The sequence below is a fragment of the Giraffa tippelskirchi genome, chromosome 6 (assembly GCF_054371585.1).
Source record: "Giraffa tippelskirchi isolate mGirTip1 chromosome 6, T2T-mGirTip1v1.2.pri, whole genome shotgun sequence".
Taxonomy (NCBI): Eukaryota; Metazoa; Chordata; class Mammalia; order Artiodactyla; family Giraffidae; genus Giraffa; species Giraffa tippelskirchi.
Genome location: NC_137280.1, coordinates 15,426,184 through 15,449,336, shown reverse-complemented (window position 1 = coordinate 15,449,336; position 23,153 = coordinate 15,426,184). Strand labels below are relative to the sequence as shown.

The 23,153-nt window shown below is 36.9% G+C and overlaps 1 protein-coding gene and 1 pseudogene across 43 annotated transcripts in view; both read right to left on the bottom strand.

Moving 5' to 3' along the window:
* VPS13B (vacuolar protein sorting 13 homolog B) overlaps window positions 1-23,153 on the bottom strand; it is a 752,042-nt gene that overhangs the window by 494,624 nt on the left and 234,265 nt on the right. The gene's annotated exons all lie outside the window — the stretch shown is intronic.
* Window positions 7,737-9,880, bottom strand: LOC145511022 (interferon-induced transmembrane protein 3 pseudogene; annotated as a pseudogene). Its single transcript, XR_014057398.1, has one exon. The product of XR_014057398.1 is annotated as an interferon-induced transmembrane protein 3 pseudogene (transcript).

Below are 23,153 nucleotides of genomic sequence, written 5' to 3'. Positions count from 1 at the left end.
TCTGACTATCTAGCACAAGTATAATGTTAATTTAAATGAGAAAAAGTGTCTTATATTCAAGGTAATGGTTCTTGGAATTTAAAAAGAATTAAAATTTTGTAAAAAAGAAAAAAAAGTATTGAAGCTACTAAAGAGAAACCTGTCTGCAAAGTATTAGCCATTTCAAACTTGAGAAAATACTACTTTTCAAAACTGTGCATATAGTTATACATTAAGGCTAAATAATCCACCAGTGCAAGCTCCATCTTGAAAGAAAAATCCCAACTATTTTCATTTAGTCATTGATTCAAACTGAACTGGGCTGACTCAATTTCACACTGCTACTGTTTTTACCCAATTATGTTGGTTATAATGCTGTATTTCTTCTTATCAAACACCACCAATTATGATATACTATTGTTTCCTACATCCATAGAGCTGAAGCACCCCAGGAGTACATCTTTGCGTAAGACTTAAGATAAACAAACCATCTTAGTTTATAGAAAATACAACAAAACTCATGAAATAGACTTTCCTCTGAGTGAAGAGCAGGGGACACAATCTCTGGAAAAAATTTAAACCACAAAACAATGCTCACACTATGAAGGCAGTCTGAGTTCATACTAACAATGAAGTTCAAACATCACCTAATAAATAACCAAATATTTTCAGTTATTGCAACGTGTAGTTTTAAAACTGGCTGCTGATGAAATCATTCTCACCATCTATTTTCAACAAAACAACCATTTCAAAATAGATGAATTTCTAACATGCATCCACTTGAGTCATCTTTTTAACCATCTTGAACTAACATATGGCTAAAAGCAGCTGAGTTTTATCCTACGTGTTATTCTCTTTGTAACTGTAGGATTCTGGCCAAGGAAGAATGAAACCATAGGCATCTATTTGTATATAATTTAACTGTATTATATTTTCTAGATATTCTCTAATCAGAATTTATTTCATATTAGAAAATTTTAATTTCAAGTTCGTTTTCAATTCTTACAAGTAATACCTTGGTTTGTCAAACTGAAAATTTCCATTTTAAGCAAAATCACTTTCACAGACGAATCTGCTTTAAACCAACTGGGTAGGAAGAAATTCTGCCTTATTCCTAATTATTTTTTTCATAAACTATTTACTTACTCAACAACTGGAAACATTCACATGTCAGAGAAGACACAGTCTTTGCTCTCATGAAATTTAGAAGCAAACTGAAAACAGGTTATATATCTCAAACCTTATATGTGAATAACACAAGTTTATTCACTCAATATATATACTGAGTACCTGTTGTATATATGTCAGGGAACATGTAAGTGTTTTTAACCAGGGTTTCTGGTTAAACCCTGAGCCATAAAAGACAGAAAATTATTGGAGACATCATCTTCTCAATACTTCCAGGTACGATACACAGATGCATAGAAGGGAATCCAGTAGAGAATAGATGAAAAGGAAAGATGATGATTAAGATAAATTTTTTCTTTCAATAAAATTAGTGGAAAAGATAAGTAACCCAATCATTAAAGCACACTATAGGAACATGGGAGAACAATCCCCAAAGCCATTTCCTATGGGCAACATATAATTTAATGAGGGGAAAAAATGCAAAGGAAAAAAGATTATTTTCTTTGAAATAGTAAAGACCTTGAAACAAATGTGTATTTAACTATTTGGAAGGTAGACACAAAGGGATAATATAGAAAGTACCATAAGAACGATAGGCACTTGTATAAAGACCACCCCAGAAAAACAGGCTGCTAACTTGAAAGTTGAGACACTGTCCTACCAAAAGTGTTCCTTTTTTCTACAAGAAACCAACATCTTGACTAAGGTCCCTGTCAATCATGTAAAATAATGCTCTTAAGAGAACACGATCATAACTTTCCCCTGAGATATCAGATTTATGTTGATTGAGATTTTAACCTAAACCATACATAAACAGGTTAGAATTACTCTGATATAACTATTCTTAGCAATAAATTTTACAAAACTGCCTTTGAGAAGTAGACTGAAGTGTCAATAACTTTTAGCCTAGAGAGTTATATTTTGAAGAAAAACTGAGGCATAAAATTAAACTGGCTTGTTTCACTATGTTAGATAATACATGTGCAGTTGAAAAGGTTTAAACAATGGATTTCACCAGATAGCCAATAAGGAATCACTGTGGGGTTTTCAAGTGATAAAATCAGTTGACAATTTATGTAGAATGAATGAAAGAAGCAAAATCAGAAAGAAAACAAACTATCCAAAAATTCTGTGATTAATGCTGCCAATCTAGTTTAAATTATGGGAAATAAGAATAAAAAGCAAGGTAAATTTGAAAGAATCTTAAAGAAAAAAAAAAACCTTAAGACCTGTTGACTAACTCAATAAACAGTAAAGGAGAGCACAGATTAGAATGTCATTAGGCTTTTGAGAGTAACAATACCAGTTTACATATTCAGAACCTAAATGAAAATACAGATGGTTACTAAAACCTCAGATTTTACCTAAAAGATATCTTAATAGTTTATCCAGTGGGAGGAAAAGGCATTTCAATTAAAAGTATTAAAACATAAAAAACAATTATTTTAAAAATCCTTCTAATCTCTGCAACTAAAGATAATCCTATGAAGCTGATTAAAGTTAACAAATCTGAAAAGTTCCCCTCAACCTATAAACAATAATTTCTCTCCTTTAGAATACATGATTCAAAGTAATCTGCATATAACAAGTGTTCTATTACGTGAAGTACAATCACAAAAATTTTGAAAATACTTTTTTTTTTTTTTTTAGGTTTTAGCCATGCTCTACTTCAGAGCTGATCAGCTTTTTTTGTTGTTGTTGTTAATTTATTTATTTTAGTTGGAGGCTAATTACTTTACAATATTATAGTGCTTTTTGGCATACACTGACATGAATCAGCCATGGGTATACACATGTTCCCCATCCTGAACCCCCTTCCCACCTCCCTCCCCATCGCATCCCTCTGGGTCATTATCCCATTGCACCAGCCCTGAGCACTTGTCTCATACATTGAACCTGGACTGGTGTTCTGTTTCACATATGATAATATACATGTTTCAATGCTATTCTCTCAGATCGTGCCACCCTCACCTTCTCCCACAGAGTCGAAAAGACTGTTCTATGCATCTGTGTCTCTTTTTCTGTCTCGCATATAGGGTTATCGTTACCATCTTTCAAATTTCATATATATGCATTAGTATACTATATTGGTGTTTTTCTTTCTGGCTTACTTCATTCTGTATAACGGGCTCCAGTTTCATCCACCTCATTAGAACTGATTCAAACGTATTCTTTTTAATGGCTGAGTAATATTCCATTGTGTATATGTATCACAGCTTCCTTATCCATTCGTCTGCTGATGGGCATCTAGGTTGCTTCCATGTCCTGGCTATATAAACAGTGCTGTGATGACTACCGGGGTACACGTGTGTCTTTCAATTCTGGTTTCCTCGGTGTGTATGTCCAGCAGTGGGATTGCTGGGTCATATGGCAGTTCTATTCCCAGTTTTTTAAGGAGTGTCCACTCTGTTCTCCATAGTGGCTGTACTAGTTTGCATTCCCACTAACAGTGTAAGAGGGTTCCCTTTTCTCCACACCCTTTCCAGCATTTATTGCTTGTAGACTTTTGGATAGCAGCCATTCTGACTGGAGTGAAACGGTACCTCACTGTGGTTTTGATTTGCATTTCTCTGATAATGAGTGATGTTGAACATCTTTTCATGTGTTTGTTAGCCATCTGTATGTCTTCTTTGGAGAAATGTCTGTTCAGTTCTTTGGCCCATTTTTTGATTGGGTCGTTTCTTTTTCTGGAATTGAGCTGCAGGAGTTGCTTGTATATTTTTGAGATTAATTCAGAGAGTCCATCGCTTCGTTTGCTATTATTTTCTCCCATTCTGAAGACTGTCTTTTCACCTTGCTTATAGTTTCCTTTGTTGAGCAAAACTTTTTAAGATTAATATCCTGTTTGCTGAACCCAGGATAGGCAAGGCGAGCCGAGGAAACTAGAAGAAACTCAAGGAGCTGTAGGAACTGCAAACACATTTATTCTCTCCTGAATGGCACAGCAGCGGTAGCAGCAAACACACTATATTCCTTCGCTGGTGGTTGACCCAGCGATCACAGCCGTAACGCAGCCTCACCACCATAATGCAGCCATAAGGTAGCCTTAATGCAGCCATGCACAACACAACACAGCATTCCTTCAGGACTTTTCCAGGTGGAGCTTATAGGCTTACATGACAAAAGTAGCCTGTGGCCAAGCGAGTACCTCGTGCCATGCATGTGCAGTGCTATAAGTACATAGTGAAAGTCACTCAGTCGTGTCTGACTCTTTGTGACCCCCCACGAACTGTCACTCCATGAAATTCTCCAGGCGAGAATACTGGAATGGGTAGCCTTTTCCTTCTCCAGGGGGTCTTCCGAACCCAGGGAATTATTATAAATACATAATCATTCACAAAACGTGGGGCAAGAGAGCCTGACCACGCCATCTGGCTAATTTGCTCTTTGCTTACAGCAGCTAAACATGAGTCTTTAAAACTTTGTTAGCAGCAGAATCCTTTATTCAAACAAAATCTTAAATAGTAGTCCAACAAACTAACCAGAAAAAAATCAGAGTTACTTTTATGGAATCTAGAAATACAGGTCTAGAGCCTTACCCAATGGCAACTCTAAGAAAATCTTGGACTCTGCTGAGTGCAAGTTTTAAAATAAGGTTAAATGGAAAACACTATACATCACTTTGTCCAGTGGAATAAAATCTACACAAAACTAAAATTAAATTAGTTATCTTTTGACAGATTGAGATATACAAGTGAAATAAGCAGTCCTTGAAAGCTGAATGGACTAAATAGGCTAATATTTGGTTAGAGGAAATAAGTACTCAGTAATTATTTACTTCAATACTTTGAGAAAGTGAAAATTATCATGAGAGATTGCACTTGCTTAACTTTAATTACTTTCCCATGTTCATTCCACTGCTTGGCTTCTAAGTCTAAATTTCAGAAAGAGTTTGATCAACTGCTGAGTTAAAAAGCTCTCCTACTGCTTTTATCTTTGAGTAAAACTACCGTCTCCAAAGACCTCCCCCAAGAATCATGGGCTATGAACTATAGGAGGGCTCATGCCTAGTTGCTGGTGTCCCAGCCTGCATTCATTACTTCACCCCATTAACATTCCACGCTGGGAGTCCTTTGCTAGTTTTATGAGGCGAAACCACAAAATGTCAGGTTAACAAAATCCTCACACAGCAATTTCACCTTAAAATACTGCCTGTCAAGCACTTGCTTCCAAGATATTCAATAAATCACTAACTCTATAAAGCAGGTTGCAAATCAAATAAAGGTAAAATTTGCATCAGAGTACAATAAAGACTAATCAGAACACAAGCTGATTATTTAGAACTAAAACCTTTGGGGAAAACAGAGTACAGCAGCGTGACTCAAGTGTACTTGAATTGTATTGGTAACCTCAGTTTTAAATTGTGTTTATAGTTACACAGATATACTTGACTCTCTATTATAACCAATTTTCAATCATTCAGATACCGGATTTCAGAAAGTTTGATAGGCAGTAGAGAGCTTTGGAGACATGAACATGTTGGGTCCATTTCTGGTTCTGCCACTTGTTAACTATGTGTCTTATCTCCTTAAACCTTGTTTTTTCCATGTAAACATGAAAAAAATAATTTTCTTCTTTGAGTTATTCTGATTTAAAAAGATGTCAGGTAAAAGCACTAAGCATAGCGCATAATAGCCATAATAACATGTTTAATAATAGTAATAACAGTAAATGTTCAATATTTGTTAGTTTCCTGCCCTCTATCCGCTGTAGAGATGAAAATTGCCAACTTAAGTGAGAGTTACTGTTCAAGCTCACTACAAGCTCTGAGGATACCATAACCAAGAGATCTTATTTCTGCATGTGCAGTCATGGAGTCAAGAAAGTCACAATATGTATGAAAGGGAAAAAGAAAGTGAAAGGAACACTTTTAGGCATACATGTAAGTGAAAATACACCCATGAACACATATGTCTACACTCTTTTCTTCTTCATTCAACAGGAATGAGAGAATATAAACTGGCTAACCCTGTGCATCCACCCTCTAAGTTGATGATCCCTGTCATTGCTAGTATTTGGCTCTCATGACAATTATAATATTAAACCATGTTGGATATCAACCTTCAAAGCAAGTATCTTTAAGCAGAACAGCCCAGGCTTAAATAAATCTTTACACTCTCTGGTTGACTAAGCTACCAACGCTTTACAGTGGACTTTAGTTTGAGACTGCCCAAATGGACAGAAATTAATCCCAGTGAAATTTGAAATCTACATTCTATTCTGGGTTGAAATTAATTGCCTGAGAGCTCCCTCATTAAATATTTATTAGACAACTATTAACTACCAGGCGTTACAGCTTTCTCAGAACTGTCATCAGGTTCTGGAGAGGATGACCACATTTTCAGGTCTGAAACTGTTTCTACCAAGAAAATGAGTAGAAAAGTGAAGTACGATTATACTCAAATCATACAATCAGTACCTGTATAGTCTAGGGAACTGACATGAAAGCAGGTAAAATTCACACTGTCCAACCCTAACTTCCCAAAGGAAACTAATTCACACTCTGATTCTGTTCTATACTTAACAGATGAAAATTATTCACATGATAATGCAAATGACCTGAAATAAGGTGCCAAGGATAACATACATCAGTGAACTATCAATGAATTATGGCAAAAATATTTAAGAACCATCACTGCATGATTTTCACATGTTCTCATTACTATCCTAATAATAAATATTATTTCTTTTCTTTGAATCCATTTCAATTTCTTCAAGTCCCTTTGTAAATGCAGATAACAAAACAGAATAGGAACAAACATAGGACTCTTGAAATAGCTAAATCCTTGCATATTTATGCTTTCCACTTCCAATAAAAAAAGAAAAATCCTTGCCACTGACATGTGGACTGCATTCCTATTAAATTCTTAATTCAAAAGGTAAATGAGCATTCATGTTCTCAATCTCATAAGCAAAATAAATCTAAAAGAAAATTGGTTAATATTAATAATTCAGATTAAACACTATAATCACTGTTCACATTAGACTCATATGATCAAAAACCAAAACCAATCATCAAATTAAAAATTTACTTCTATTTTCCTCTAATGTTCTTTTAAGATTTAGATTTTTTAATATGCAAACTTACATTTGTACATCTAATATAACATAAAGAGAGGCAGCATAATCCTGGGTCTCCCAAATCTCAGAAAACATTATTGTTTTTGTTCAGTTGCAGCTGCTAAGTTGTATTTGACTCTCTGTGACCCTGTGAACTGCAGCACACCAGGCTTCCCTGTCCTTCACTTTCTCTCATAGTTTGCTCAAACTCATGTATGCTGAGTCGGTGAGCTATCCAGAAAATATTAATGATCTAGGAAAACCCTATATCTAATAATTTAATTTAATCTTACTAATAACTAAATACATTTTAATAGTTCAGTTCAGTCGCTCAGTCGTGTCTGACTCTCTGCGACCTATCTTTGCCTATCTCGAGCCTATCTTTGCATGAAATGTTCCCTTGGTATCTCTAATTTTCTTGAAGAGGTCTCTAGTCTTTCCCAATCTGTTGTTTTCCTCTATTTGTTTGCATTGATCGCTGAGGAAGGCTTTCTGAGGAAGGCTTTCTAATCTCTCCTTGCTATTCTTTGGAACTCTGCATTCAGATGGGAATATCTTTCCTTTTCTCCTTTGCTTTTCGCTTCTCTTCTCTTCCCAGCTATCTGTAAGGCCTCCTCAGACAGCCATTTTGCTTTTTTGCATTTCTTTTCCATGGGGATTTTCTTGATCCCTGTCTCCTGTACAATGTCACGAACCTCTGTCCATAGTTCATCAGGCATTCTGTCTATCAGGTCTAGTCCCTTAAATCTATTTGTCACTTCCACTGTATACTCATAAGGGATTTGATCTAGGTCATACCTGAATGCCTTATATATTTTAGTGATGTAGAGATCTCAAGTATCTCACCGAAAAAGATGGCTCTTCTGCTCCACACTTAGTAAAAACCAGTCAATAACAAAGAGCTCTAAGAAAAGAACAAAGTCACAAAGACAAAAGCAAGAAAACCAAAAATCGAGGATCTCCTCAAAATGATACAACTAAAAGAGAACAGTCTTTGGACACAGGCAAATAGAGAACACAATAAAGCCAGGGCCTAACACCTGAGAAAAGCCTGTTTGGCTTCCAACAACTGTGTCACAGAAGACAAAAAAAAGCCTTCCTAGGAATTTACAATTTGATCAGTAACTCTAAGAACATGAAAGTCCCACCTTCTTTCTTGCAATATAAAAGATATCTATGAAGTCTACAAACCTCATATTTCAAAGAAATAGAAATGAGATTGAATAAATTATTTATTATGACTAAGTATTAATCTGTTGGATATCTCATATCACATTCCTTGTATGGTAGGACTTAAATAAATGGTCCATTAAGCTTACTAAGAAAAAAAAATGTTATCTGGAAGTAAAGTGAAACTATAAATGCTATTCAACTGCAAATTTAAAATTATCCAACACAGCACCAGAAAGGAATAAAAAGCTCATCTGATATAAGTGTGATAACAGAACAAATTAAACAACTTTTAAACTTTTTATAGGAAAAAGAAATAAATGGTCAATACCCGATATCGTTATTGGGTAATTATTTTATTATTTAAGCAGAGTTATAAAACTGTGCATAAAAGAATCTTCAGATTTTAAAATAGCCTATAACCATCTGAACCAATCTGAATTTAATCAGGTAAGTTTTCAGTAATTTACAGCATGCTCCATGCTTAGTTGATAATAGAATCTGGAACTGACAATAGTTACTCTTTGTGTGGAAGTAACTGAATGTTAAAGACAACTGGTTAAAACCAATGAATGCTAAACATGTGTTTAGTTTTAAAGATTTAAGCACTCACTGGCTCAGAACCAAACTTAAATTCTGAAGTAACTAAAAGTCAAGGGTGAGTTTATTTGCAAAATCAGCAGTGCTGACCCAAACGTGACCTGGAGGAATAATATGAAAACAGAAAAATTTACTTTTTTTCATGCTGTAAACATCAAAGCACGATGACTGTTTAAAAAACTCATATTCATAATGGTCATCATATATTTGGGGGAGTTAAAATTTTAACAAACATTTAAGGAGAACTTCAATACTCATAAGGTTCACCATTTTATAAAGTGTAGAACACCATTTACAAATTAAATGCATCCTCTTTTAAATAAATTGTATGGCAATTTTGAAAGGAAGACAAGGGTCCCTTCTAACATTTTCTTTTTTTTTTTTTTTTTTTTAACAAATGCTTTATTTTATTTCATGGTGAACAGATGCGTGTATAGGCTGCAGGGAAAAGGGATGACTGCCCCGGGCTGTGGGCAGGAACTAGTAGCCTCCATAGTCCTTTGTGAGCTCGTAAACGGCTTGAATAATCATCAGGGAGCCAGTGGACAAAATAATGATGTGGACGATAATCAGGAGGCAGCCCAGGATCAGGGTGCAGATATTCAGGCACTTGTCAGTAAAGGCGCAGCTCCAGGCCCCAGTGATGTCGCCCACCATCTTCCGGTCCCTAGACTTCATGGAGCGGGTGAATGCCATGAAGCCCAAGTAGCACCAGTTCATGAAGACTGTGTCAAACAGGGGCCACACGATGTGGTTAGGCACGGAGGCCTCACTGCAGATGTTGATCACTGTGGTCACTGCAGGCGTTGGGCTCTAGGAAGCCTCCAGCACGGCCACCTCGTGCTCCACCTTGAGCATCTTACAGGTTGGGGGAACCGTGCTGTGGGCACCAGTGAAGAAGGCCTGGGATGTGTGGTTCATGGTGGGGATGGAGCAAATGTGGTCCAGATGCCCACTTATGACATTTTCAATGTAATTAGTCTCATTAAAATAGCCAGAAGTAGCTATTCAATTGCAGTCTATTAGTAAATGGTTTGAACTGACTGAGATGAAAGATAAACAAGTCAAACAACTGGACAAAGTTACAAAATATTTACTGAGAAAATACAATGTGTAAACTTCAACTGGTCATAACGACAGGAAGAAAAAAGATGAAAATGGGAAAGAAATTATTAATGCTATATTTTAAGAATCTGTGTAACAACAATTAGGATTACAAGGAGCTAAAATTCCTTACCCTCTTACCACATCTCCCACTTATACTTTTTGACATTAGCAAAACAATATAAATAAGAAAAACATTAGTATTCTGGAAAATTAATGTGCTTACTGAGAGACTCTTACCGTATAGGTCTCTTTCAAACAGAAAGCAAACCAATGTATTTCTAATTTAATATTCTCTTGGAAACCAGAGGCTATAATCCAAAAAGCTACAATTCTCAACTAGTATTCACAAAGTTCCAAAACACAAGAGTAGAGACATACATGATAGGCCTAGTGCCTATTATAAGCCACCCCTCCCTCACATGTTTTTAATACTGGAATACAGTGTGACATATAAGAGTTAAATAATAAGAGTAAGCAAATATTTATTAAATGCCTACTAGTATTGGCATTACTCCAATACTTTGGCCAACTGATGCAAAAAACCAACTCATTGGAAAAGACCCTGAGGCTGGGAAAGATTGAAAGCAGGAGGAGAAGGGGACAACAGAGGATGAGATGGCTGGATGGCATAACCGATACAATGGACATGAGTTTGAGTAGGCTCTGGGAGTTGGTGATGGACAGGGAAGCCTGGTGTGTTGCAGTCCATGGGGTTGCAAGGAGTTGGACATGACAGAGCAATTGAACTGACTGACTAGTATTGGAAAGTAAAGTGATAAGTCAGACAGAACCAGTTCCATCCCACATGAAACACATGTCAGATACCTAAAATATACTGTTTTACCCACTTAATAACTCTGTAAGATATTATCTTCCCAGTATTTTAGAAAGGGATCTGAGACTATGAGAGGTTAACTAACTGGCCCAAAAAACAAAGTCCAGAAGAAGAAGGATTTAGAATCAAATCCAAGGCTGTGACTCCCATCTGTAACCCATGATCTTTGTTCCATACTCAGTAGATGCTTTATAAGGGTTGTGAAAAAGCCAGCTAAAAACTCAATATTAAAAAAACTAAGATCAAAGCATCCAGTCCCACCACTTGAAGGCAAACAAAAGGGGAAAAGATGGAAGTAGTGACAGATTTCTTCCTTTGGCGCTCTAAAATCACTGCAGAAGGTGACTGCAGTTATGAAATTAAAAGATGCTTGCTTCTTGATAGGGAAGCTACGACAAACCTAGACGGTGTATTAAAAATCAAAGACATCACTTTGCCAACAAAGGTCTGTCTAGTCAAAGCTATGGTTTTTCTAGTAGTCATGTATGGATGTGAGCGTTGGACTATAAAGAACGCAGAGTGTCGAAGAATTGATGCTTTTGAACTGTGGTGCTGGAGGAGCGTCCCTTGGACAGCAAGGAGATCAAACCAGTCAATCATAAAAGAAATCAACCCTGAAGACTTACTGGAAGGACTGATAGCTGAAGCTCTTATACTTTGGCCACCTGATGCTAAGAGCCAAATCAGTGGAAAAGACCCTGATGCTGGGAAAGATTGAAGGCAGAGGGAGAAGAGGGCGGCAGAGGATGAGATGGTTGGATGGCATTATGGATTCAATGGACATGAATTTGGGGAAATGCCCAGAGATGGTGAAGGACAGGGAGGCCTGGCATGCTACAGCACACAGGGTCACAAAGAGTTGGATACACCAGGTGACTGAACAACAATAAACATCCTCTAGGGGCATTTTTGGAAATTAATGTTTCTGGTTGTCACAATGATTAGGAGACACTACCTGACATTTGGCATCAACCAAAACATCAAAGTTGTTGAACACTCAGAACAGTCTCTTGTACAACAAAGAATGATCTCACATTCCATATCAATTTTAAAGTATCCTGACATTGATGTGAGTGAAAAAATCTATTCATAATTATTTGAACCTAGAATCTCTTTTACATTTAAACATACAGTAGCTTTCACACCTACTTTAATGAATCTGAAAGGTCCAGTAATTTAACTATCAGGAATACAGAAGAAAAATTATGAATCACTGAGAATTTGACCAAGAAGTGCTTACCATTTCAGAAAAATCACTTCACCCATGGCTATCCCGTTTGACTATTTGCACTAACAATTTATCAACATACAGACAAGCAAAGTTTATAACTGTGTTGATGTAACACATGTGGCAGGCTAAGTGTCTTAACCTGAGCACTTCATGCCTTCTAGTCTAGTTACACTCTAAATACTGAATAAATTACTTTCCTCTTATTTTCCCATTCCTACAACTATGGCATTACATTGATTTATCCATAAGTTATCAGCTTAAAATGTACCTTAACTATGAATTTTATATCAACATAGTAAAGAGGCATCAGAAAATACATGCTATCAAAAGGAGCGTGAAATTTCAGTGCTGAGAACCACTACCATCATTGTGTCCCTAACAATGACACTAACTATGCCATATCCTTGGCCTAAAAACAATACAATTGAAACCACCTTAATGATAAGATTCACCTCTACTCATGAAGACTTTCACACAAGTTATTCTCAATGGCAGAATGTTTTCTTGTATTGAACTAAAGTACCTTCTTCTATCATTTAAATATGTTTACTATTTTCTCTATTCTAAAATAAGATCTGGGTAGGACAAGAATACCTCAATAAAAGCACCATATCGCAGCTCTATTTTATCAGTGGAATGTGTTTATCAGTCTCCCTCTTTCATTTACCATATTTCTCAGTATGTGTTCAAAGATTATCTATTCATAGAATGGTAATTCCACAGTATTCCTATTCAATACAGTATATCATGAACTGAATAATCAATCAACCACTGTAAAAACGCTTTCTACTCACAACAAATTTTTATTGAGTACAGAGATGCAAATATTACTCCCATCCAATATAAAAATTCACAAAAAGAATGCTCAGTTTGCAGAGGTAGTAAATTAGAGAATGCATACAATGGAATTGGCTTACTATTTGAATTTTTTTTAAAAAGTCAAGGTTTAAAATGTTAACTGTGAATTAAGATTTTCCAAGGATCCCCTACTTTTCTAACACAAATTACAAATAGTTGTTTGGAAATATATATTAATCTACAGGAAATAGACATCCTCTACTAGTTATGGGACTTTAGAGAGAGGACTTTGGTGCATACATCTAAATTCATGACAAAACTTTAACAGAATATTGGAAATAAAAGCAAAAATAAACAAATGGGACCTAATTAAAATTAAAAGCTTTTGCACAACAAAGGAAACTATAAGCAAGGTGAAAAGACAGCCTTCAGAATAGGAGAAAATAATAGCAAATGAAGCAACAGACAAACAATTAATCTCAAAAATATATAAGCAACTCCTGCAACTGAATTCTAGAAAAATAAACAACCCAATCAAAAAATGGGCCAAAGAACTAAACAGACATTTCTCCAAAGAAGACATACAGATGGCTAACAAACACATGAAAAGATGCTCAACATCACTCATTATTAGAGAAATGCAAATCAAAACCACAATGAGGTACCATTTCACGCCAGTCAGAATGGCTGCTATCCAAAAGTCTACAAGCAATAAATGCTGGAGAGGGTGTGGAGAAAAGGGAACCCTCTTACACTGTTAGTGGGAATGCAAACTAGTACAGCCACTATGGAGAACAGTGTGGACATTCCTTAAAAAACTGGGAATAGAACTGCCATATGACCCAGCAATCCCACTGCTGGACATACACACCGAGGAAACCAGAATTGAAAGAGACGCGTGTACCCCAATGTTCATCACAGCACTGTTTACAATAGCCAGGACATGGAAGCAACCTAGATGCCCATCAGCAGACAAATGGATAAGGAAGCTGTGGTACATATACACAATGGAATATTACTCAGCCATTAAAAAGAATACATTTGAATTGGTTCTACTGAGATGGATGAAACTGGAGCCCATTATACAGAGTGAAGTAAGCCAGAAAGAAAAACAACAATACAGTATACTAATGCATATATATGGAATTTGAAAGATGGTAACGATAACCCTATATGTGAGACATAATAAGAGATACAGATGCATAGAACAGTCTTATGGACTCTGAGGAAGGTGAGGGTGGCACGTTCTGAGAGAATAGCATTGAAGTATGTATATTATCATATGTGAAACAGAACACCATTCCAGGTTCGATGCATAAGACAAATGCTCAGGGCTGGGGCAATGGGATGACCCAGAGGGATAGGATGGGGAGGGAGGTGGGGGGGGGGGGTACAGGATGGGGAACACATGTAAACCCATGGCTGATTCATGTCAATGTATGGCAAAAACCACTACAATATTGTAAAGTAATTAGCCCCCAACTAAAATAAATAAATTTATTAAAACAAAACAAAAAAAACTTTAAAAGAATAAGTTGAATAATTCTTGCCCTACTGCAAACCTTTATTAATAGTAAACAAATCCTCCAATATCTCTTACCTCAAAAATAAGAATAGGATGCCACTGGTTAAATAATAATTGAATGGCCCAGCTTCTCTAGACCTTTTACTAAATTTCATATCAAGGGCTGCTCACTACATAATATTGCAAGGTACAGCACTGGTGAACTGCCAGATCTGGGACAATTTTCAAAGAGATCTTATACCAATACAAACCTTAGGGAATTTGAACCATGAACTGATATTCACACAGATTTGCAGTTTGGACTCACACTATCAAGAAAGTCCAGAAAGTTCACAAGCAGATAATTTAACCTGTGGTTCTCTCAAGTTGCAGTGCCCCTGGATGAGCAGCAGAAGCAAGCAGATAATTTCTCTGACAGCCTTTGACCTCAGCTCAGGCCATGAGCAATTGTCAGATATCATTAACTATACAAGGACTTCTAATTTCATAGATGTTAAAATATGAAAAATCACAAAACTAATAATCACTGAGATAGCACACAGATGCTTTCAGAATTAACAAAAACAAAATTATACTTAGGGAACAGAACAAAAGGAACTAACTATCTCAAAATTCAGAGATTTTTTTCAAACAAGAAAAAAACAAAGTTCTAGCTAGGGAATTATAGTTTCCTGTTTACAAACTGAAAGCAGCTTTTTTTTAATATAAAGGAAAACATTTCTATTTTAAAACAATCATCATACTGAAAGCACCTTTTTTTAAGGAGTATTTACAATAAGAAGGGAGGTCTCAAACCTCTCTTTGCTTTTACACCTGTCAGTAAGATTATATTAACTACATAAGCTACAAAGCCCAAGGACAGTAATCTGTAACAGGTTTTAAAAGAACACAACTAACTGAAAAGTTAATATTTTAAAGCACAATTAAAAAGGAAGTTTAGAGCTTAATCCCATTATCTCTGAAGTTAAATAAGCATATGTGAAAGTCACTCAGTCATGTCCGACTCTTCACAACCCCACAGAATGCAGCCAGCCAGGTTCCTCTGTCCATAGGATTCTCCGGGCAAGATACTGGATTGGGTAGCCACTCCCTTCTCCAGGGGATATTCCTGACACAGGGATCAAAACTGGGTCTCCTGCATTACAGCCAGATTCTTTACTGTCTACAAACATCTACACACACACACACACATACATATATAAGTATACATATATATGTATATACATATATAAAGATACTGAAAACATACATGAAACCCTAAATTATTGCCATTTTTTTAATCACAGAAGATTAGTGACAGGTGAATTTTTGTGTGCCTTTTAATGCTAATCAGATTTAGATTCACAATTTTACCAGTACTGAACCCACTATTACCAACTTGACAGATCCATAAGAGAGTGTACTTTGACTCATGTAATAATACTTTTTTAATTGAGTTAATTAATCACAGCCTAACCAAAATATCTCGGACAGACCTCACACAGCATTCAAAGTATAGCTTGAAATCTAACCCACCCTCCCTTTTCTTTAAACTGGCTCAGGGGATGAAGTCAATAAATTGTCAATTAATAACATACTTGCTTTGATGATTCTTCAGTAATTTACTGTCATCCCACTTCATAAATTTTTTTAGTAAAAGTTGTGAGATTTCAAGAAAGATACCTCTTCCATGGGAAAACTCAGTTTAAGAGTTTGCTGCTGCCAAAAAGCCAGTAAGACAAACTAGCTGATAATCCTCCCACACTACACCGTTTGGGTATAAGCACTCAACCAGTGAAAGTTTAATTTGTTCCACCAAGGGCACAGAAAACCACTCAGATTTGTTCACTAAACAGGCATCAACATTAGTCTCTAGCTTTTCATTAAGGGCAGGTTGAACCAGGTTATTCATATTCATACTCAAAAATATATAGTTTTGTACCTAGTAGTGTCAGTACACTAAACATAACTGGTATCCCACTTTCAGAGTCCAGGTGCTCCATTATTTGTACGCTTTACAACTTCTAATGGGAATTCACTGCTACTCACAACCAGTCTCCTTCATACAGCATTCTCCTCGCACTTAAAAGCCAGATATCCCTAAATAATAATTAAGACATATAAACCCCTACCATGTTGGCCTTTCTGGCACTCGAGATATCACTTTTACCTCCTATCCCCCTAGTGCCGATCTATGTGTGTGTAGATTCTTAGCCTCTTATCCTCTCTCAAGAAAAACTCCCTAACTGACATAAATTTACCCTGGCCACACGGTTCTCTGACCTCTCATCCTGTGAATAACAGATCCATGTTTCATGCCCTCCAAGAGAGAGTCCTCCTAACCAATTTGTCAGCCTCCCTTAAATAGCTCAATGAACCCACTTCACATTTATAATAAATATGCAAACTATGGGGGAAACGTGTACTTCTGGTCATCTAATAAAACAAAAATAAACAACATTAATTAAAAGTTATGAATTATAAGTAGATGAAAGGTCCTTTTTGACACAGTGACTAGTATTAACAAGAAAAAAGGTAAGACCAAATAGTTACAGCCAAAGTGATAAATAAAATGAAGAAACTAACAGAATGACTAGTGTTAAAGGGGCAAAAGCAAGGAGTTCAGTCCATTTTTGCCTCCTGAGAATAATTACTAGGAATTAATTCTAATTATTTCCCATTAAAGACAAGTTTACCATGTAAATGTTACCAAGGACTTTGTTCTCATCCAAATTCATTTATTAATTCAACAAACTTTTATTGACCACTAACCATTTGCCTAAAACTAAGCATTAAGCATTCACAGATATTAAGAAACAATCCTTGTATTTGAGCTAAAATAATTCAATGGAAAATGCTGACAAAAATTAATCATCATAATTTTTGATAAATGGCTTAACAAAATTTCATAAGGGGTGACAGAATGTGGTGGTGGAGGGAAGCAAACATGAAAGAGCACCTACCTTGTCTTGGAAGGTAAACCTGGGAATGAATTTTTAATGGTAGTCATGCTTTAACTATAGAGTAGAGAGGAGCAAACCAGGGAGCTTCCTATGCCCTGAAAACTGCACACACAAATGAAGATGGTAAGGGAGAACGGCATGTTCATGGAATTCAAAATAGTTCCACACAGTGTAGTGAAAACATGACCTAAGAACAAATTTGTACATTTGGCTAAGAAGTCTGTCCTTTATCCAGAAAGATATGAGAAACTCACTGAAGGGTACTTTAAAAGGAAGGGAAAGAATCAGATCTGTCTTACAGAAAACTTTTTTTATAGAAAAGTCTGAGAAACTGATTACTGCCCAAACAGGAACCATGGGAAATGAAGGAAGCGAAAAGTTTAGGGCAATTACTAGGTTTCTGACTGGACTGGTAATACTACCATTCACTGGTTAAGGTACAGACTTGGAGTAAAACGGTGAATTTAACTTGGAAGGGCTGTGCTTGTGAATTATTCAAGAGAAAATGTTTCACAGATAACCAAAAATTCATCTGCTGATCAGGGAAAATGTTGGCACTCCAAACAGTAGGGAGCAGCATAAATTTAAGAGTTACCTTTACAGAAATGATTAGAATTAGCTAATGCTAGACACATACTATCAATTCATTTTACCCACTCAATACAAAGTTTTATTCCATGAAAAAAAAAAAACTGAACTTAATTAAAATTTTCCTTCTTATACCTAAATGTCCTTTCACAGGAAAGTAATTCCTGATTAACTAGAAAATAAATACTAGTTTATTTCTGTTTGGGGAATTCTAGTCACAATCTTTTACCATGACAATGATAACTACTGAGGTTTGTATGTGACAAATCTGACTCTAAAATAGTATCCCCACATGAATTCACTTAATCTTGTGATAACCCTGTAACACAGACACTATTATTATCTACATATTACCAATGAGAAAACAAAGTTACTGAAGAATACAGAAACTTGCTCACGATCACAGAGATGGTATACAATAGGGTCAGGAATCAGTCTGATTTCAAAGCCCATGGCTTTTAACTACTATACAATCTATCATTTATGCTGTCATAAATTACTCTAATAAATTAGGATCATGGAAACATCAGAATTTATTCAGAAGTTGTAGAGAATTACAGATAGACCACAAATAAGTAGATGTGAGTGTAAATGGAAAAGCAGCTCTCCTTAGTGAGACATTTGTAGTATAAATTTCTTTTCAGGCACTGAGACACACCCAGCACTAAAGTGGTCACAAACAGGAAACGAGCACTCTAAAGCTCCATGGCATGTGGAGCTATGCACAGAATTCTGCAGCTGCTTAGAAATCCTTCTACTACTGGAATTTTGCTTTTGGATTCACTGATCCTGGAATGCACCAGCCTTTAAAATACTTGAAACAGACTTCATGCTTAATGCCACCTCAATTCCTTCAATGGTGACATCACTACACAAAAAATACATGTAGTTATAAAGTTAAAACATAGTATGAATTATGGGGTAATCTGCACCTTGTTAGAAATATGGGCCCACTGTCTCTAGCACTGGTTTTGCAAAATAATGATGCTTTATGTCTTCTCTTTCTCAAATGGTTTCAAACAACAAAGTAAGACCTTTTCATAATGTTAATTAGCATATTTTTACTGGTATTCAGCATTAAAATATCAATATTGATATGCTAATCTGAAGTCCTATGGATTACTACAGATTACTAGAGATTGCCCTAGTAACCTGGCTGTAGAGAATAAAGTAATGGCCAAATGAGTCTAGTAATAGACAGAAAATTCCTTATCTTGAAAACCCCTGATGATGACTGAATAGCAGTCTTAGTGCAGCAAAAAATCTAGAAGGCCCTGCATAAGTGATGAACACCCAATAAAGTCACAGCTGAGACTGGAACCCAGCTCTAGAATGACACAGGCAGTCTCTCTTGAATAGGTAAGTAAAGTAAAAGAAATATAAGTAAGAGGACACAGAAAAGACTCCATCTTATTTCCCAGTAAAAGCCCCTTCATAATTAACACCAAGACTGGTAGAAACAAAGCAATAATGATCTGAAAACCTATACTGTACTCTTAACCAAACAAATATTACAGTTGTTCACAGACCGATCAGGGGGTATAGCAACAAATTTGAGATACAACTCACTGAGTTAAGAAAGACCTAAATAGATTTCAAAGAGTGTTTCTGTTTTGTTTTTTAGAATACAGAAGACAACCCACACAGTAACCTTACCATGCTCCAGCAGCATACTATTTCAGTATTTACTACACAACCAACACTGAAGTTTTTTTTTAACTGATAAGTTATTTTTCAAATGCTGACATAAAATTATTTAGAATAAGCAACCTACTACTTATCAAAGAACAAATTAATGTCGCATGTGTTATTCACTTAAGTTCAGTCGCTCAGTCGTGTCCGACTCTTTGTGACCCCATGAATCGCAGCACGCCAGGCCTCCCTGTCCATCACTAACTCCCTAAGTCCACCCAAACCCATGTCCATCGAGTCGGTGATGCCATCCAACCATCTCATCCTCTGTCGTCCCCTTCTCCTCCTGCCCTCAATCTTTCCCAGCATCAGGGTCTTTTCAAATGAGTCAGCCCTTCGCATCAGGTGGCCAAAGTACTGGAGTTTCAGCTTCAACATCAGTCCTTCCAATGAACACCCAGGACTGATCTCCTTTAGGATGGACTGGTTGGATCTCCTTGCAGTCCAAGGGACTCTCAAGAGTCTTCTCCAACACCACAGTTCAAAAGCATCAATTCTGCGGCGCGCAGCTTTCTTCACCATCCAACTCTCACATCCATACATGACTACTGGAAAAACCATAGCCTTGACTAGACGGACTTTTGTTGGCAAAGTAATGTCTCTGCTTTTTAATATGCTATCTAGGTTAGTCATAACTTCCCTTCCAAGCAGTAAGCGTCTTTTAATTTCATGGCTGCAGTCACCATCTGCAGTGATTTTGGAGCCCAGAAAAATAAAGTCAGCCACTGTTTTCCCATCTGTCTGCCATGAAGTGATGGGACCAGACGCCATGATCTTAGTTTTCTGAATGTTGAGCTTTAAGCCAACTTTTTCCCTCTCCACTTTCACTTTCATTAAGAGGCTCTTTAGTTCTTCTTCACTTTCTGCCATAAGGGTGGTGTCATCTGCATATCTGAGGTTATTGATATTTCTCCCGGCAATCTTGATTGCAGCTTGTGTTTCTTCCAGCCCAGCGTTTCTCATGATGTACTCTGCATATAAGTTAAATAAGCAGGGTGACAATATACAGCCTTGACGGACTCCTTTTCCTACTTGGAACCAGTCTGTTGGTCCATGTCCAGTTCTAACTGTTGCTTCCTGACCTGCATACAGGTTTCTCAAGAAGCCGGTCAGGTGGTCTGGTATTCCCATCTCTTTCAGAATTTTCCACAGTTTATCGTGAAAAGATAAAGCCCAGGAAGTACTCGGAACTGGAGATAAGAGAAGGGCACAGGAAACAAACAACAGTATATGAACTGAAGTGCTGCAAAACTGCTCCCTCTTGGGACTTTCCTGGTGGTCCAATGATTAAGACTTTGTACTTCCAACGCAGGGAGTTCAGCTTTGATCCCTAGTCAGGGAACTGGTAGCCTACAGTCCATGGGGTCTCAAAGAGTCAGACATGACTGAGCGACTTCACTTTCACTTTTCAGGGAACTAAGATCCCGCATGCTGTGCAGTGTGGCCAAAAGCAAAAAACACACACACACACAAAAACCAACAACTGCTCACCTTTGGCTAAACACACATATGCACACAAATACAGGTTTGTTAAAAGGGGTCTAAATAAAAAACAGCCATAGAGAAAGATATCAAGATATGTTTAAAAAGAAGATTCAAAGATTCAGAAAAACATACAACTCTGATTTTGTAGATAAAACTTTTCTTTGAGGCATGTGCTCCTTCCAGACAAGTAGGATATAGTTACAGAAGCACGTCTTGAAACAGAGCAAAGCAGGATCTCCCTGGTGGTCCAGTGGTTAAGAATCCGCCTGCCAATGTAGGGGACATGGGTTCATATCCCTGGCCTGGGAAGATCCCATAGGCCATGGAGCAACTAAGTCCGTGGGCTGCAACTACTAAAGCCCAAGCAGCTCTAGAGTCAATGCTCCGCAACAAGAGAAGCCACAACAATGAGAAGCCTGCTCACCACACGGAGAGGAGGCCCTCCTCCCCAAGACCAGAGAAAGCCACCTTGCAGCAACGATGACCAAAGCCAAAAATAAATGAATTTTTTTTTTTAAAAAGGAAAGCAAACTACTTAGCTCATGTTAACTATAGATTGATTTTTTTTTCAATATCGATATAACGATAGTTACTATGTGTAAAATTTTCTTATTATGTCACCAGCATAATACCTGTAAATATAGGATCATCAGTTGTTAGTCAATGAGGATGATATTTTATATAAACACTTTTTAAGGGTGAGAAATATTTTTAACAGATCAACTTAAAAAAAGAAAACTGGTCAAACATGGAAACATCAATATTATCTATAGCTTATTAACCAGTCACATGGTACCTTCCTTAATTTTATTTCCATCTGTTCGATAGTATCATAACATGCTAAGTTTGTAAGAATAATAATTTTACTGTCCTCTGTCTGAAAATCCTGAAATAATAAAAATAATATTAATTAGCAAATACATTTGGTTTATGATATGAACAATGATCTCTTTAAAGGGATGTCTCTATACAATGGACAATCCACAGAAAACTATTCAGTGCCTGGTGTTGCAATCACGTAATGGATTAAGACACAATCAAAGTGATATCATGTGATTTATATAAACATTCAGTTCAGTTCAGTTCAGTCGCTCAGTCGTGTCCGACTCTTTGCGACCCCATGAACTGCAGCACGCCAGGCCTCTCTGTCCATCACCAACTCCCGGAGTCTACCCAAACCCATGTCCATCGAGTCGGTGATGCCATCCAACCATCTCATCCTCTGTCGTCCCCTTCTCCTCCCGCCCCCAATCCTACCCAGCATTAGGGTCTTTTCCAATGAGTCAACCCTTCGCATGAGGTGGCCAAAGTATTGGAGTTTCAGCTTCAACATCAGACCTTCCAATGAACACCCAGGATTGATCTCTTTTAGGATGGATTGATTGGATCTCCTTGCAGTCCAAGGGACTCTCAAGAGTCTCCTCCAACACCACAGTTCAAAAGCATCAATTCTGCGGCGCTCAGCTTTCTTCACTGTCCAACTCTCACATCCATACATGACCACTGGAAAAACCATAGCCTTGACTAGATGGACTTTTGTTGGCAAAGTAATGTCTCTGCTTTTAAATATGCTGTCTAGGTTGGCCATAACCTTCCTTCCAAGGAGGAAGCGTCTTTTAATTTCATGGCTGCAGTCACCATCAGCAGTGATTCTGGAGCCCAAAAAAAGAAAGTCTGACACTGTTTCCACTGTTTCCCCATCTATTTCCCATGGAGTGATGGGACCAGATGCCATGATCTTAGTTTTCTGAACGTTGAGCTTTAAGCCAACTTTTTCACTCTCCTCCTTCACCTTCATCAAGAGGCTCTTTAGTTCTTCTTCACTCTCTGCCATAAGGGTGGTGTCATCCGCATAAACATTAGGTTCCACAGTTAAAATGCAAATACAGCTTCAAAGTTACAGATCCATTTCTTCCTTCATAAAACAATCTCGTCTTAGCTTATCCTTTATCATTCCATGTTTTCTAAAGTCCTTCTCCTGACTAGACATCAGATGGTAGTAAGATGATGACA